Source organism: Perognathus longimembris, chromosome 15 (assembly GCF_023159225.1).
Source record: "Perognathus longimembris pacificus isolate PPM17 chromosome 15, ASM2315922v1, whole genome shotgun sequence".
Taxonomy (NCBI): Eukaryota; Metazoa; Chordata; class Mammalia; order Rodentia; family Heteromyidae; genus Perognathus; species Perognathus longimembris.
In genome coordinates this window covers 26,598,179-26,614,386 of record NC_063175.1, presented here as the reverse complement: position 1 = coordinate 26,614,386, position 16,208 = coordinate 26,598,179, and positions in this window count along the sequence as shown.

Here is a 16,208-nt window from a genome sequence, read left to right as displayed (position 1 = left end):
CCTCTTCAACATAGTACTAGATTTCCTGGCCAGAGCAATTAGGCAAGAAGAAAACATAAAGGTGGTCCAAATAGGAAAAGATGAAGTTAAACTTTCTCTCTTCGCAGATGACATGATCCTATACCTATCACCCTGCACCAAAATCAATTCCAAATGGATCAAAGACCTTGGAAGAAAGAGAAAAAGAAAGAAGGAAAGGAGAAAAGAAAGAAAGAAAGGAAAGGAAAGGAAGAAAGAACAAGAATTTGATTTAGAGTTCTTCTGTGTTGCTGGTTTACCCAGGAGAAGCCCTGATAGAGCTTCCTGATTTCTCCCCTCTGAAGGCTATAAATCTTCCCTGCTTAAGTTAAAATATCTCATGCTAGCTACTGAAAGAAGACTACTCAGGTAAACATTTTAATAAGCAGAATGTTCATAAACCTGAGGAATGCCACAAGGATAAAATGAGAAAAACAACAAAATCACTCACTGAAACACAAACAATACAAAGGCCTCATTTTAAAAAATTACATTTTTTATAAAAAGCTTACTAGTGTGTACATCTTTAATTGGGGATATATTTCTAAAACACACAGCACACATAGCATGAAGACCCAAATGTTTCATCAAGAAATGAGTCATAAATATAAATAGCTTCCACACTAGCTTCTCTTACAGTGTATCTTGCATTTTCATTGTGTCAACTCTTCTCAAGTGAGGTTTGTGACCTGCAGGTATCAATAAAGAATCAGTTCTCAGCTTAAGTATGGATATATGTAATGTCAATAGAGATGTCAGGTCTCAATTTCCTGAAGCTGGAAGGAAGTTGATGAAGCTGCTGACACTGTCCAGATGAGCATGAAGGTCTTTGGTATGGATTCCAACCTCTTCCACAGTGGTTAAGATTAAACCACCATTCAGTTAAGTTGCAAATGGCAATCCAGTTTTTCTTGATTATCTTAGCCAGCAATCAAGACTTTCACCTGGGTTTGGCCTGACCTTAGGAGGTGAATGGGGCAAGTCTGAACAAACAAATGCTGTGGGCTTGGGAGCCAGGGTGGAGAATTTGACAGTGATGGGTGAGCAGAAACCACTGGCAGCAGGGCGTCTAGTAGAGACCTGCGATGACCATCACAGTCTGAGTGTTGCTTCTTGCTTCAGAAAATGGGCATTCGTCTCTGCCCAGAAACACAAGGTTTATTTCTGCCAGTTAATATTTGTCTCATACCTACATCTGCATTTGATACACGAGTCAACAGTTTAGCTTCTATGAGGGCTATGAGTTTTGATTTTGAAAGATGTGTTTTCCAATTTGAGCTACATTTAGTAAATGTACATTTTTATTTTGACCAAACTATTATCTACATATATGAAGCTAGATTTGCATCTCCTGAAAGAGTATTTTTTTTTTTTTGCTAGGTAAGAAAAGTGTGGATGGCCTATTTCTCTGACATGGGAGTTGTCACTTCTTTGCAAGCTTCATAATGAGTGAATTGTTTAAAAGGAGCATCAGAAGACAGTTGGAGTCTTGCTGGAAAATCAAGTTTTATCTGCTTCGATAGTCAGTAAAGTCAGTGCCAGATTTCTGAGCTCTTTAGAACAGGAAGATACGTGAATCGGATGAATAAAGGCTAGAAAGAGAGGAGACAGTGATATTAGAGTTGCTCTGATGGCATGAGAAGAAATCTTACATCTGTTGGGTAGGATCAATGGGTGGGAAAGGACATATTCAATGCAATTGTCTTACTAAAAGCAATTTGATATCAAGGTTCAAAGTCATATTTGCAATAAATAGTCTGATCTTGGATAAGTGACTCACAAGCACATAACTTTGATTCTTGCTGAAGTGATAAGCAATACTTGTAAAATTTACTAAAATAAAGCTATTTATCCTAGGGTTTAAGGTTCTTTTTGTGTTTTCCATTGTGGACCCAATATCTCTATTGTGACACTCAGAGGTAGTGTTATGGGATTTTCAGAGTGCGAGAGAGATACTACAGACAAAGAAAATGTCAAAACATTAAGAAACAATTTGTAATTTTGCCACCAGAAATTTGTAGCAATTGGGAATGAATAGTCTATAACCATTGTCTGACTGGGTACAAAATGAATATGCATAAAATACAGTTAAAGAATAATGAAAAATAGAAAGCATTATGAAAATTCTGAGCTGCTTTGTAATCACACATAGGATTTTTCAAGTAGAAGACAACTTGAGCAGTGTAGGGGTCTAAGTTAGAGTGTGCTTCCCACATGAGGTGTCACTAAGAAGTCCTATCTTATTCTATAGTTTGTGAACTTTATCTTTTCCCATGATGATAAGGGAGGGAGGGAACTAATGGGAGCAATGCCAAGATGTGTTTCAGTTGAGAGGATGCCAAACACAGGCTGACTCAGAGCGTCCTAATCAGACAGGCGTGACATCTCACTGAAAAATAAAGACTCGCCCCACCTGCGCTGGAAACTGTTCTTTGCTCAAGCTCAGCACACTGAAAACTACTTTCTAGACATGTCACTCTGCTCCCTGTGGTTTAGCAAGGAAACTTCCTGAAAATGCTGACTGGCCAGGGCAAATCATTATATGACTAAGGTTGGCTTTTCAGATCTCTTCTCCCCTGCTCTCTCTCCTTCTCTCTCTTTGCCTAACTTAAGAACTAAGTTCTTTCATTTATTATCTTTTGATTCACTCTATATTTGTCCAGAACTTTGTACACATGCCTAATTATATGACCCATATGCCTTGGATGAACATTATAATGAACATTTCTGCTTATATTTCCTCTTTATATCTAACAGCTACTATTCTGTAGCTAATTAAATACAGTTAACTTTTAACACCACTTTTAAAACCACACCTTTATTTTGTTGTCAAAGAAGTATAGTGTTTATCTATCCTTACATATATCAAGGCTTTGGCCAAAAATCCATTCTCTCCTACTTCTGACTCTTTAAGAACAGAGTTATTTTATGAGATAATCAAGAAGATTATGCTTTATAAATTATTGTTGATAAAAATCTGTGAAAAAATTAGGCACTAGGCTTAAAATTCATGGTTTCCTGTGTACATGTATAAATCATTCAAAACTTAAAGAAGGTACTAACATAATACAAAAATTAATAATTCAACATAGACCTACTGACTCAGAAATTGGTAAGATTGGACCAAAATTCTGGGATATTGAAAACTTTTTCTAGAGGTTTCTGATGGAAGGCATATGGACCATTGAAAAATATTTTGTGTTGAGCTGGTAGGTGTTTGTTTTCCAAAAATGATGAGGTAGAAAGTAGACTTAGAATATGGATCAAGTATCAAAGGTATCCAGCTACTTTTAGAATGCAATCATAATATTATAGCTCAGGGAAACTCTGGTATTTTTAATTTCAAGTTGTTTCTTTCCCTATTTCCTATTGTCTGTTACTAATGACACAATGACATGTAAGAGGACTGAAATTCTGATTGTATTAAAAAGCATGTTCATTGACTTTTCTTTTTTAAAAAAGGTTCTTGTTATGTAGCCCAAGTTGCCTTTGAACTTGGAATCTTCCTGTTTCAGTATCTGTAGAGATGGAATCACAGTTCTGTACCAGCTTGTCCATTGATCTTTTATGTAGGAACTTATAATAGACACTTTGTCCAAAATAGTGCTAGAATATTTGAAAATGAGAATTCATACTGCTTTATTATTATATTTAAGTAGCTACACAAGGGGTTTCAGTGCAACATAGTAAGATTATGGATTATGGACAATGAATTTTGATCTCAGTGCCACTCCTTCTGTTGTTCTTTCTCATCTTTCCCAATCCCATTCTTACCCTCAGGTTATGTGATTAATTTTTCACAAAGGTACATGGAATATAAAGATTGTATTGGTCCACGCTTCCTGTCTCCATTTGTCTGACACCATCTTCCCTTTATGCCCCCCCCAACAAAAGTTACAACGTTTTGATCATGAATAAATACTCAAGAGATACTTGTGAAGACTTTCTATAGTAATATAAGGATCTCTGAACTATTTGGCATTCAAAATTAACAAACAAACAAAAAAGGCAGGGTCCATAACATTTGATCTTTATCTATGACCATGCCACAGGTCAAATGTCAACTATAGCATGACGAATGTCAGGCAAAATCTCAGTGTCAGGTACAACCATGCTTGATGTATAGAGGGTAAAATAGGGTTTTTAAATGACTATACCAATACCACCTCTGTCCTTCTCCTAATTGTAACGATGCAAATCAGTTCAATAAACTCCATAAAGACCAAGAAAAATGTTTCTGATTCTATCACTTTTTGATATCACAGACTAGAGCTGAGAGGGCAATAAAGAGAGCCAGCCTCAACAGTTATTATATTTTGAATGCATGGGTTTGTATAAATATAGCTACGTACACACTTCAATTTTAATAGAATAAATTTAATATGCTATTTTGAAGGCAATATGTATTTTGGAGTTTCCTAAATAAGCTAAACTTATTCTTCATATATTTTAAGGTTTGCTAACACTGTAAATACATTTTTCTTTAATTTAAAAAGATTCATTTTCTAACAACTTCCAATTTATTCCAATTTATTTGACATGATCAATATTCTTCCACTTATATGTTTCTTAAAATTTTAGTTTGTGTTAACATATCCTTTTTAAGCTTTTATTTTTTAATACAGTACCAGACTTGGATTTAGGTGTTTCAAACTCTTGCTGGGATGTTTTTCCTCAAGGCTGGTACTTTACCACTTGAGCCACACTTCCACTTCTAGCCTTTGCTCTTAAATTGGAGATGAGATTTTCACAAACTTTTCTGCCTGGGATGGCTTCCTGTCTTGGCCCACAGTTCTGTCTCCTGATTAGCTAAGATTATAGATATGAGCCACTAAGGCATGGATCATATTAAACATTTTTTTATTGTTTCGGTGATAATGTCTGAATATATCTCATGCTCTAAACAGCAGTTATGACTATTATATATTTTGATTATTTTTAGTAGCTGAGCTATTCACTATAATGTTTAGGAAAATTGTATTCATATGAGCCTGGTGGGCAGAGCCTTTTATTAGTTTCTTTCTGTACACACAAATATTTTAATCATAATCATACAGCCAACACCTTTTTAGAGCTTGCTGATTGTCTTATCTCTTACATCATAGGAAGATATGAATAATATGCTATATGACCAGCCATAGGTATGCTGACTATAGGGGCAATTTGCATCTGTGACCAGCATGGGAAAGTCTACAGGAATGTGTTTGCATTTCAAGTCACTAAATACTACTAAACTAGCATTTGAGAAAGAAATGGTAGAGCAGTCTAAATGAGTGTAGGGCTTGATCCTGTTGGAAAATCAATGTTTAATTAATCTTTTTATTAGAAATTTTCATTAGAAAATTACAGACTAGATCTGTTTTCCTGGGAAAAATGAGAAGTATGAAGTACATCTGAAATGGAAACTTGCTGTATAATAATATCCTGACCAAGTAATTAATTTGCTTATTTCTGACTTTACCAATGGCAGGTAAGTCAGTCCCTTCTAAGATACCTCATCCCATCTTAGACAGTTTCATCAGATTGTTGCCTTGTTTAACTGAGATGAATCTGAACAGAAAGTGTCAGCTTAGTTGGGGAGTTGAGTTCTATTTTCTGCTGGTCTTGTTAGAATGCCTTGTTATTATTATTGTTGTTATTATTATTATTTCCTCTAAAATAGGAGTGTTAGAGGCTTCCTGAATCTGTGTGAAAACTTGTGTCAGTGTGGACTCAAAGAGTGACGGTCCTTCAGTTCATCTGCCTTTTTGTGGAACAATACACACTCGAAGCTTCCTTTGGTGTAATGATAGAACAAATAAATGGATAAGGATTATAACTTCCTGAAGGCTTCCTGGGTTCAGGTGTATTGTGAGACCAAAGACTTTACAGACTTCACTCATTTAATATTTATACAAACATCATTACTGTAGATACATGGTCTGCATTCTGTTATTTTAGTTTTTCATGTGTTAATTTTTGAGGGGTACTGGAGTTTGAACTCAGGGCCAGATTCTGCTATGTATGAAAGTGTTCTTACACTTGGGCCACTCTTCTAGCTCTTTTTGCTTAGTTACTTTTTTAAGATAGGATCTCATGCTCTCCCAACGCCCCCAGCCCAGGCTACTAGCTCCTATTTGTATATCCAACAAAGTTGAGATGTAAACCATGAGCTACTACAGCCCTCTTACTTGTTGATATAGGGGATATTGCTGTTTTCATTGTGTTAGCCTCCAACTATTATCTTCTTGATTTTAACCTCAAATGGAAAAAATAAAATTGTCTCCTGCTTCCCATGGAGGTAATGGCTGTAAGGACTAAAAATGGTGGTTCTTATTGGTAGCCTACTTTTGTGAGCTGGAAGAATGTGTTTGGCAAGTATTCATCCTTCGAAAACAGTTTGGGTAGGTAAGATGAGTGAGTCCTCCCCAAAATATAAGTAACCTTCAGGACTCCTTTTTGCTAGGCACCTTTTATTGTCTTCGACTTTTTGCTCCTTTAAGGAGATGTTCTGCTTCTTCATACCTCAATGGAGCAGTCACACACAGATAAATTTTTATATCTTCCTAGTCTTTTAATGTAATGTTTAAAAGGAGGTAGTAAAATAGAACCAAATGATCTTTTTTGTTTACTCTCTAGTTCTAAACTCTGAATTTGGCAGTTTTAAAATACTTATTTAAAGATACTCTAACTTTCCTGTATTCTCATCTAGCTATCTTGACCTACAGGACTTGAACACAGTATCACATCTTACATGATAAATAAGAAAGTATCATCTTACATTAACTTCCACTGGAATAGTTTACTTATATTTTTGTTTTTAATGAGGAATGCACATCACTTAAATTCATGGGGTTCCTTACAAATTCCAAATGAAAGAGAGTCTTAAATCTCCCAGGACAGTCGTTGAGTTGAAGTTCCACCCTTCATGATTCTGTGCTTTCTCTTCCTGGGACAGTCTCCCTTTTGGCCTCCCATTGATTCAGTTTCTCAAGGGTTGAACAGGTTAGGACTGTTCCCCAACCTTTACCAGATCCTCTGGAATTGCTATGACTACATACCTCAGGAAAAGATGAAATTAGTGCTTGTAGAATCCCTTTGAGATCCCTGATGAAAGATGATTTGATAGCATAAAGTATTATTATTGTAAACAGGCCTGGGATTGTGTTTGTGGGGTTACAAACCATATTTCCAACACTAACATCCTACAAACAGAACTTAAAACCCTCATGTATCTGTCTCTTCCATACATCACATTGGATGAAAATATGTTTTATCAATGCAATGACAAAATAAAGTTTGTATGAAGATTACTTAACAAGAAACTAAAACTTGTTTTACAGCAAAGACAGAATGAATCACATTCTTAGTTGGGATGAGTATTAATGATACAGGCAGAAACTTGTTCAATTATATGCCTTGGAAGAGCCAACAAGCAAAGAGAAGATTGTAAATTTGTCAGCATTTCCAAAACAATTGCAGAGTTTTGATGATGTTATACTAATAGAAGGACCCCCAGTTTCCTAGTATTACCTTAACTCTTGCAAATTTTAAGTGGAATTATATCTTCTATGCTTAAAATGAAGAACATAGTAAATAAAGTTGACTTTATTCTACAAAATTAATTTTAGGCCATTAAAAGGTATTTAATTATAAACATTTATTGGAGAAAAATGAAAGTCACTATTTTATTTGCTGGTATTCTATAATACTTATTCATTCTGCCCATTGTATTTTGGGTATTCTGAAAGGTCTTATGGATCTGGTATGTAGGAAAATTATATCATGATATTTAATTTCATAGCATGGATTTGTGTTATAGACATTCACTTTTATACACTGGTATTGAAATCATATTTCAAACTGCAATGCTTCCTTTTTTTGTACTAGAGGAGCTTGAATTTTGGGCCTACCACTTGAGACAATCCTCCAGCCCATTTTGTTTTTAGTTGTTCATCTCAGATAGGGACTCAGGCTTTTGCCTGGGACTGCTCTTGGACCATTATTCTCCCACTTTCACCCATCTTGAACTAGGACCATGGATATATGCTACCATGCCGTGTTTTTTTTGTTGTTGTTGTTGTTGTTGTTTTTTTGATATAGGAGTTTGAGCTCAGATCCTTGCACCAGCTACATAGGCATTCTCTCTTTTGAACAACAGCATCAATTTCTTTACTTCTTTTTTTCTTGCTCTTATGTCTGGATCAGCTTGAACCTGTCAAGCTATTTATGCTTTTTTTGTGCAGCTGGCATGATAGGTGTGAGCTAGAGCACCCAGCTATTTTTTTAAAAATTGATTGAAAGGCAGTCCTCAAACCTTTGCTTGTTTGGGTTCATCTTCAACTATCATCTTTCCAATTTTAGCTTCGTGAGTAACTGGAATTATGGGAATAAACCACCAAACCTGGCCGACATCCTATCTTCTTCACTTTTTTATTTGCTCCAGCTGGCCTTAAACCACAATCCTATCTCTTCCTCCAGTGTAGCTTGAAAATAAAGTAAACCTTAGTTTTTAAATTATTTCCTTGCTTGCTAGGAAGGGTGCTTTCACAAATATTTCTTATATAAATGAAGAAAAAGATACTTTAGAGTGCCCAGGGATGTTAGCATAGTATAAGCCCAGACTAAATAGTAGTCAATTTTGTTACGTTCTCTCTATATAAATTTGTTAGAATGACATTAAGTGTATCAATCTTTTCCAGGTATAACTTTGTTTCTCATGCATCAGGTAAGAGATATGAGTTTTCTGTCATATCAAAGGAAAAACTGATTTGTAAGATAAACAAGCACTTTATGATTATGTCTAGTAAACAGGTCTGAAAGATCTGGGTGAAGCGAATCACTTTCAGTTATTTCCCTATTTAAAAGCCACCACAGAAAATTCAGTGACAGAATAGTTGCAAAGTCAGGGTTTGCAAACTTAAATACTACTTATGGGCTTACTAGACAATTAGTTTCCTCAGTCCATTCCCTTCCTCCATCCCAGGACAGATGTGTTCTGGAACAAAAGGAGGAATTTCTGATTTATTAAGCATCTGGGTGTTTCCCAATGCCTTTAATCTCAATGCGACCCAGAGAGGTACTCCAAATTATCAGGGATTAGACCAAGGCTTGGACATTCAAGACAAGTATAGTAAAGAAGGACATATAAGCTGTTTCCTTAGCTCTGTCTAGGGAGGTAGAAAAATATGAGTAGAATCAAAACTGTAAAAATTTGGTAGTTTTGTTATTTCACTTCCTTTCTTGTCAACTTTTCCCCCAAAACCTTTTTCTACAGGCTTTCATCTTAGATTCTAGTTTATCCTCATCTTCCTAGGATGATAGTTGGAGTATGTTCACAATAAGTCCCTGTCTGGGAGGGGAGGAGGAGAGATCAGCTTACTGGGGTAGATTAACAATATATTCCCTAGTAAACGGTCGTGTATTTGTGAGGAAGTTTTATCCAATGGCCTGAACTCACACATGGTTTCTATCAACTAGCTATGAGTACCCAGGTGCCACTCTAGGGCTTGGGCTTGTTATCCTTAAGAAATGGGATAATAATAGCATGTTTATGTCTGTTAATTTATTCACTTTTCACAGTATTTAACTTGTAAGCAATGAACAGATGAATAGAGGTAAAACTGTTGGGACAGTGTGAAGAATATGTTAAAGCTATGTAAATGCTCCTTGTTGCTTGTATTTGATTCAATGGGCCAGTTAACTGGGTCTAAAAACTCCATCTGATGAAAGGGGTGTCACTGATCAAGATGCATTGTACATATACATTGACATGTTGAACTGATAACCCTTTGTACAATCATTTAAAAATAATTAAGATTTTATTTTAAAGCTCTGTGAAATTTGAAGAAGTTTTGAGTCTTGGATTTAGAGAAATTAATTTTTTCTTTAGTATTTTTAGAAACTATTGAATTTTCTATGTAGATAGGAAAAAAAACAGACCTTCCTGGCACAGAAATTAAAGGGGGCATGGGAAAACTGTGACCATGAACAGGTGGATATTTGTGAATGAATCTGAGTTTCTGATCTATATATAAGACAACAATAAAATATATCCCAAGATACCCATTTGGCAGATATTTCTCAAGTCATTCTGATTTATTTTTAAACAGCTTCACCAGACTTCTCTGATTGTCTGATAAGGTACTCCAGGGTGGATGACAGTTGTCTTTTTTTCTTTTTTCATTTTGCACAACGTTTTGATATGAGTGAATGTTCTTGTGTGTAGAAATTCCTGATAAGCTTGTTGTTGACATAAAGGAAGGAAAAAGGAAGGACTAGCATGACACACAAAAAAGGAGAAAAAATAGACTCATATGCTGGGTGCTAGTGAGTCATACCTGTGATTCCTCATGGAGTTGAGATCATGTTGAGGATCATGGTTCAAAGCCTGCCTGAATGGGAAATTCTGTGAGACTCTGACCTCCATTTAACCATACATACACATGCACGCGCGCGCGCACACACACACACACACACAAACAGAGAGAGAGAGAGAGAGAGAGAGAGAGAGAGAGAGAGAGAGAGAGAGCTGTGGCTCAATTAGGAGAGCATTAGACTTGAGCATAAAAGCTCAAGGACATTGCCCAGGCACCGAATTCAAGCCCCAGGACTTGCACCAAAAAACCAAGTAAAATAAAAAACAAATCAACCTGAAAAAAACCCCTAAACATCCTACATTAGAAATAACCACACATTTAGTAAATGATAGATAAGAGTATGAGATCAAATTTGAAAGCCAAAAACCAAAACATAGAAAGAAAAAAAATCCAAGTACTATGGCATTGACAGAGGTAGAGCCAGAGCTCTAAATAAATCCTTATGATGTGACTGCACAAGTGGTAGGATTTTTAAGAAGTATTGCCATTATTTTGTTTTGCTTGTTCTGCCTTCTAGTTCCTGTCATCTACTCTCATATCTATAAACTTCCAGTGAGTGAGGCCTGATACGTCTATGTATTACTGCAGATTAGTCTCGAGGTCAATAAAACCTTCGCTCTGAAGGATTGCACACTGTGATCATATGGCGGCTGCATACGCTGACCCACTATGATAGATAATATATTAATAATACATTATGGTGTCCTGAGGATTGAGGTAGATGACTACTTCATCAAGAAGTGGTGACTAGAAGGTAATCTCTATGATGGGTCTTCATCCCACATTCAAATGTAAATGAGCTTACAGATACATATTCTCTTGAAGAAAGACTCTGTAATACAACTGGGCCATTCCATCATGATCTAGATATTATAAGCCCACTGGACATGAGACCAAATAAGATCATGGAAAGAAATTATTCCTTTGGGACTGGCCCCATCAAGACACAGACATAAGGGAATTATATGACTCCGGGCCAACTGTTTCTCTTGTATTTGTGTCTCATCCTCAATAAAAAAAAAAAAAAACAAAAAAACAAAAAAACCAACTTCATGGGGACTGACTATAATCAACTCATTAAGTAGGGGGAAGAAACCTGCCACAGGTTTACCCAAGAGCCAAGGCATTATGTGGAAGCTAGAGACATAGACCACTACTATATTACAACCCTACTCAGGGGAGGTCCCAGACATACTGGTGAAGAGAATGCTCCCAGTGGATAGAGTCAGCTGGCTAAGAATCACAAGTGAAAATTTTCTGGAAACCATATGACAGGTTATGATGGGACTGAAGAGCCAAAAAAATAAATAAAGTTGCCATCGTGTGGTTTTGACTCCAGAATAGGCACACCCCCTTCTCTTTTCCAGCTTAATCAATAATAGATGATGAGTAAGTACTGTGTTTCACACTCTCCTTATTATCACTTGCATCTCACAAGGACCATCATATGCTTTTAGATGGACAAGAAAACAGAGGTATAGTCCCGTGAATCTACTAGTTCAAGATCAAACAGCTGATCAGAAGAAGTTGGAAGAATTGGAATGTGGCACAAAGCTGCCAGGTATCCCAACCCAGTGTGACACTCTTGACATGTAGTGGCTTGGGTTGTTTTTGGAGATGGGAGAATGATGCTCAGATTATGTGTAAGAGCAGCAATACTGTATGTTCAGCAGGATGATCTGAAATTAGGAACAGAAATATGTGTATAAATGGAGTCATGGGATGGGTATTTTGAGCAGTATTAAAAGTCAATGTGTACTGGAGGCCCAGAAAGACTTTTTGCTCATTTTCTACATGTTCTCACTCACTGTGTCATGTTGTCTTTGAAAATGAGATTCATTTGAAGGATGTAAAAGTAGAACAAAGAATACTTAAATATGAAACATAGACATACCAATTAAAATGTAAACAATGGAGTTGCTTCATCTCTCAACCTCTGAACACTCCTTTGACAATGAAGTAATGTCTGAGATAAAAATATGATTGGTAGCAGAAAAAAATTATTGAAAGAGAGAAATATCATTACTGTTTGCACTTTAATCATCACATTACTGAGCATGAAATTAATGAACAATAGGTGTTTGTTAGGGGTTCAGTGGCTATTGGGAACACACAGCTTTATAATTATACTTATGGTATATAGCCAAATGACTAAAGTTCAGATTATTGTATGCAAATATAGCCATTCTTATAAGGTTTTTGAATATACCCTGAATAAATTGTTAACTAGAAGCACATGGTCTTGATGAATCAATGTATTAATTGATGCTGAGAAACTAAGCAGCACTAGGTAGTATCTTCTCTGCCTCCCAGTGAACCTTTGTCCTAAAACAAGTATACTAGATTTTACTGGAGAAAGAGTAATTTGAATAATTTAATGGAGTTCATGAATGTGTAGTTCAGGCCAGGTCTTCCTCCTCATAAAGCTAACAAATCAAGTGTGCTGCTGCTGACTCTATCCACTGGGAGCATTCTCTTCACCAGTGTGTCTGGGACCTCCCCTGAGTAGGGTTGTAATATAGTAGTGGTCTATGCCTCTAGCTTTCACATAATGCCTTGGCTCATGGGTAAGCCTGTGGCAGGTTTCTTCCCGCTACTTAATGAGTTGATTATAGTCAGTCCCCATGAAGTTTTTTTTTTTTTTTAATTGAGGATGAGACACAAATACAAGAGAAACAGTTGGCCCGGAGTCATATAACTTCCTTATGTCTGTGCCTTGATGGGGCCAGTCCCAAAGGAATAATTTGAATTTCTTTCCATGATCTTATTTGGTCTCATGTCCAGTTGGCTTATAATATCTAGATCAAGATGGAATGGCCCAGTTGTATTACAGTCTTTCTTCAAGAGAATATGTATCTGTAAGCTCATTTACATTTGAATGTGGGATGAAGACCCATCATAGAGATTATCTTCTAGTCGCCACTTCTTGATGAAGTAGTCATCTACCTCAATCCTCAGGACACCATAATGTATTATTAATATATTATCTATCATAGATACTGACAGAGTCAGACATCTTAATTACTATTTTTACCTTGCTACTCATAATAACTATGTCAGACTCAAATCTGCCATTCTAGAATCTCTTTCTCCCCAGTGTCAGTGAAGAGATGTGGCAGCTCTCTAAGTGATGCTCCATCGACTCCAGACTTCAGACACAAGCACTCTTAGAGGTAGGACATCCTTGCCCTAGTGTGGTCTTCATTCCTTTCCGGTAAGAAGTGGTCTCTTGGTTCTCTCAAGGTCCTCTCATCTCTCATAATGAGCTCAACTCAAATATCCACCTTCCAAAAGTTGGCAATCCCCCTCTTATAATTCCTCCACACAGTTTACATTTCTGTATCCAAATCCCCAGTATATCAGAACAAATTCCAAGTACTCTTCCTTGGATATTAATGAAATCCTAAATTATAGAAGAGTGCTCTCATATAAGGACATTCTCCTTCATTTGTTTTTATATTTTATGGACTTTACCACAACATCTTCTTCCCCGTGGATCCCCTAGCCCCTGCAAGTAGAAGTGGTTAGCATTTATAATTTCTTCTGTGGACATGCTAATTATCTCCAGAGCAAATATTTTATTTCCTATAAGCTTATGTTGGGCCCAATAACAGTAACTCTGAAGTGTTAACTTATCTAGGCTATGGAGTCAATGAATCAAGCTCCATTCTCAATGTTTCCATTAAGGCATTTTTAAAAGATAGGTGAATAGACTTTAAGTAATGCCATGTATTGGGACTTCAATTGAGTGCTCTAAGAACAAGAATGAATTTCTCTAAAATAGAATTCTTCTCAAGACCACAACATAGAAAAACTTGTGTGAGTTTAGAGCCTGTTTGTCTGTAGAATCTAGAATCAAAAACACTACGGGGGCTGGGGATATAGCCTAGTGGCAAGAGTGCCTGCCTCGGATACACGAGGCCCTAGGTTCGATTCCCCAGCACCACATATACAGAAAACGGCCAGAAGCGGCGCTGTGGCTCAAGTGGCAGAGTGCTAGCCTTGAGCGGGAAGAAGCCAGGGACAGTGCTCAGGCCCTGAGTCCAAGGCCCAGGACTGGCCAAAAAAAAAAAAAAAAAAAAAACACTACGGCACAAATTATTACTTGAATTTCTAGGCTTATTAGTCCTCCTGATTGAATGAGTAATTTTCTCTCCCTCCTCCCGTCCTCTCAGAAAGGAACATTCTATGCTGAGAAGGAAACTTCTATCCTAAGGTGTAGTTTTCCAGTTGGTTTAGCCTTCATTCTCCCACAACCAGTCTAAAACAAGAGAGAAACATAAATGCAAGTTGATGATTTTGGAAGAAGTTTTATATATTAGGAGTGAGAGAGTAAAAGGCAGAGGAGATAAACATGGGAGAAGGCAAAGCTAGTGCACTGGAACACTATTGAGTTGATTGCTATTATGAATAATGGATGCTCGATTTTATGTGAACTCCCAAGAACCTGATGAAATATCTCCCAGAACTCCCACATCCTCTCTGCTTCTCTTTATTTTACATTATTATTATTATTATTATTAGTAGTAGTAGTAGTAGTAGTAGTAGTAGTAGTAATAGTAGTATATACTGCATATGACTGATAACATGCAATATCTGGTTCAATCAACGTATTGTTCTCCAGTTTCAACCATTTTCCTGCAAATTATATAATTTCATTTTTCTTTATGGCTGAATAATACTTGACAGTCCCACAGTCTCTTTTGTTCGTGTCTGGACTCTGTATTGTACATGTCTGGGTATCAAGCGAATACTGCTTCTGTATTCCTGTCACCCAGAACTCAACAAATAAACTCAGCCATAAGCAACCTCCTGTCATCCAATTCTCTCACTCCCTTAATTTTAGTTTATCTGCTTTCCAACTCTCAATATGTGGTCTAGATATTTTATACTATTTGCACTGTCCTGCCTGATATCAAGAAGGTTCAAATGCTGTCCCATCCTTAGGGATGTTACTTAAATCTGGATCTCGGTTTACTTGTCTATAAACTAGGATAATCACAGTGCCAACTTTACAGATTTGTTATGAGCATGAATTGAGATAATGCATATAAAAATTTAACAGTATGTCTGAGGCGTACAAACTAGTCAATAAATGACAGCTATTGTAATGGTGCTTATGGTAATGATGGTGGTATTTGTACATCTCAGTTAGTGTATAAGTTCATCTACTCCCTTACCTTTTTGACCCCCAGTTTTATTAGAAATGACTAAGAAAGCTCAAATGTGAATTTACCTTCTCTTTGTTTCTATTAGAAATGGAAAATTTTCTAATGAAAGAGGTAGATTAGACCATTCCTGATCCTGAAATAGAAGAAATATATTGCTTTAAACACAGTGGTTACTGTAGATACTTAGCTATTTAGTGTTGGCTTCTATTCTTACTTTATTTTGAAGTGAAGATCTTGCTTATTTTGAGCAAACATTGAAATTGAGACCTAACCTACCTCAACACCACTCTTCCATTCTTGCTTGTATATATATATTTTGGTATTTCTCCACCTTCACCCTTTACTCATATTTCCAAAGGTTCTTTGCACTATTATCCAAGGAGGTATGAATTCAACATTTATTCCACAGGCCACATGATCTAGTCTCTTCTTCTTGTCTCATCAGATCAATAAAACTACTGTTAACTAGTTGGGTTAGAGGTGATGACCTGCCTTTAAACAGCTCTGGAGCTTAATTGCCAAGGTTTCAATCTCTGCTCTGCTACTTTACAGCAGTGCAATATTTGACAATTCATTCAGCATCATAGTTTCTGATCTAACCTATATTTAAATGGGAAATAATGCTTTTCATATAGAGTGGCTTACTGTTATTATAAAAAAT